Consider the following 2,971-nt stretch of genomic DNA (forward strand, 5'->3'; position numbering starts at 1 on the left):
CCCTGGGATCAGTCAGGCCTGTGGCGAGTCAGAGAAGGGAAGGCTGTGAGCCTTGCAGGGACAGTGTCCTCCCTGTGCTCCCCGTATCCAGCACAGGCCTGGCCTGAGGGAATTGCAAATGCAAGCATGTAAAGATCTCAAAACAGTCAGAAAAAGCAAGGTTACCTATTCATGAAAGAGGCCGAGATAGCTGCAGAGAAAAACAAAGCCACGTGGATCTCCTAGGACAGAAGTCTGCAGGAAAAACTGCCTTCAGTGAAGTGAGCACTTGCCTAGGAACCAGGAGACCTACAAAATCATGTTTCCATTTTACCATAGGCCAGGTCTTGTCATTGAATCTAGGAGGCAGAAGGAAAGAGAAAAGATCACGGGCTTTGCAGTTGATGCTGCCCTTTGGAATATGGCCCGATGGTGGGTGCCACTGTGGGTAAGTTCTTAACTCTTACCCTTTCCGTAAGTCTCATTTCTTCTCATCTGCAAAGCAGAGAATCTCCCCATTGCAGTGTTGTGAGGATGAAAGCAGAACAGATACGAGAAGGCCTAACATAGTACTTGCCTGGGGTATGGAGATGGATCATTCTCTCCATGTGGACAAGCTCGAGTTGACCATTGCTTTAAATGTCCCAGAAAGCCAAGGACAATGCCACGGGAACTCTCAGGCTCCCAACAAGAGTAAACCAAAAGAAACAATGATACTGGCCTCACCTTGGAAGTCACTGGCCTGCAGATTCCCACGGCACCCAGCTTCCTGCTTGTCCCCTCCCACGATCCGTGCCCCACGTACACCCACCTCTTGTTCACACTCCTGTTTCCTGTTTCTTCTTTCTTTTTTCCTTTCAATTGCATTTATTTTATGCTGAATTTATTCCAGAGCCATACGTTTTTCTTTCTTCAGTTTCTTCTGCGATAACTTTTTCTTCCGGGCAACCTCCTCTTCTGGTTTAGGAACAATTTGTTCCATTTCAGTAAGGATGATCTCGATGTGGCAGGGAGAGCTCATGTGTGGGTTAATCAACCATGAGCTTTGTAAGTCTGGAGGGGCATTTTAGGTGCTTTATTCACCTGGATGTGCTCAATGACCAAAGAATCTACATCTAAACCCTTAAGTTCAGCATTGCTCTCTGCATTTTTAAGCGAGTGCAGCAAAAACTCAGCACTCTTTTTGGACCACTGACTTTGTGTCCAGCCTCACTTCTTGGCCTCAGCACTACCAACTCCCCCATTGTAACGTCAGAATGGCACTGATATGGTCTGGCACCGTGTCACCATCCAAATCTCATCTTGAATTGTAATCTGAATTGTAATCCCCGCGTGTTGGGCCAGTGACCTCGTGGTGAGACGCCAGGTGGGAGGGGGTCCCTGGAAAAACTCCAACTGGCTTGCACCCTGGGGTGGAGCCTTGGGAGGTTCATTCCGTGTGCAGTGGGGAGGAGCCTGGCCCCTCCTCTTACTGTGTGGAACCTGGGATTCCAGCTGCTGGTGGGAAGCACTAACCCTGTCTTCCTCACCATTCCAACTGTCTGCGAGCCTGAATTTTTGTAGCTGTGGGACAAAGAGCCCTGTCTTGAACGGAACTAAGGAAAAGTCCTGCAACAGTGGGAGGTGACTGGATCATGGGGGCGGTTCCCCCATGCTGTTCTTGTGATCGTGAGGGAATTCTCACGAGATCTGATGGTTTTATAAGGGGCTCTTCCCCCTTCGCTTGGCACTTCTCCTTCCTGCCATCTTGTGAATAAGTCCTTGCTTCCCCTTCACCTTCTGCCATGAACGTAAGTTTCCTGAGGCCTCTCCAGCCGTGCCGAACTGTGTGAATCAATTAAACCTCTTGCCTTTATAAATCACCGAGTCTGGGGCAGTTCTTTATGGCAGTGTGAAAACGAACGAATACAGGTACACGCTGTCTCTGTAAAGTAACATCGTTCAGATACTTCTTGGCTTTTTGTATATGCATACCCTTGAGGACCTGTGCAGTTTCACAAGTGTCCTTTTTTTTTTTGTTTTGAGACACAGTCTCACTCTGTCGCCCAGGCTGGAGTGCAGTGGCACCATGTTGGCTCACTGCAACCTCCATCTCCTGGGTTCAAGCAATTCTCCTGCCTCAGGTGCCCACCACCACGCCCGGCTAGTTTTTATATTTTTAGTAGAGACGGGGTTTCACCATGTTGGCCAGGCTGGTATCGAACTCCTGACCTCAGATGATCCACCCACCTCGGCCTCCCAAAGTGCTGGGATTACAGGCATGAGCCACCACACCTGGCCTCACGAGTGTTCTTAAAGTGAACGCAAAGATGGAAACATCTTGATTTGCAAGATTTAGTAGGGTTTTCTGGGTCAAATGAATAGCGAACCATTTTCACAGATCATCTCAAGCCACTTAGGAGAAGACCCCCATCTGCTGTTTCACTTCCATCCTAGGTTCCTCTTCACCCTGACGTTTGGTCATTAGAACCAGTGAGCCACTAACTTGCTTCCTCACCTCCTGTTGTTCAGCCGGAATGTCTTGGTACCTGTGTGCAAGCTGCTGGGGTTCAGAAAATTATACCTCAAAGTGTGGTGCTTCGGGGTGCTGAGCACTTTTAAATGAAAGGAAGTTGGAAGGCCTTAGAAGCTGTCTCAGAACCAAAGACTTTGCAGCCTTCTCTTGTTTCTTCCCCTACCTGTGCAGGGAGGGGATTTCTCTGAAGTTCCCTCCAGAAGGAACACTTTGACCCCCTTCCTAGGAATCTCATCAAATAACCGGAAAGATTAACCACAGGAGAAGAGAAAAGAATAAAAGTTGCTACCACACCCAGGCAGACTATTCATCTGTTCTTCTGAGGGCTGCTCCAAGAGGTTACCGGGCAGACTTTGCCTTCATCATAAGGCAACCTTTGTTGGCAGTGAAGTTCCGCCCCTCACCTTCCTGCAAGTTGGCATTGCCTCCCCTGGAGCTCAGAGGAACTTCATCCCAGGCTATTGTCTGTTTTTTAGG

General features: G+C 48.8%; 1 pseudogene; it reads right to left on the minus strand.

The window, feature by feature from the left end:
- Nucleotides 1-862: 862 nt before the first annotated feature.
- LOC105542094 lies at nt 863-2,351 on the minus strand (annotated as a pseudogene).
- Nucleotides 2,352-2,971: the final 620 nt, after the last annotated feature.

The sequence above is a fragment of the Mandrillus leucophaeus genome, unplaced genomic scaffold (assembly GCF_000951045.1).
Source record: "Mandrillus leucophaeus isolate KB7577 unplaced genomic scaffold, Mleu.le_1.0 Scaffold25, whole genome shotgun sequence".
Classification (NCBI taxonomy): domain Eukaryota; kingdom Metazoa; phylum Chordata; class Mammalia; order Primates; family Cercopithecidae; genus Mandrillus; species Mandrillus leucophaeus.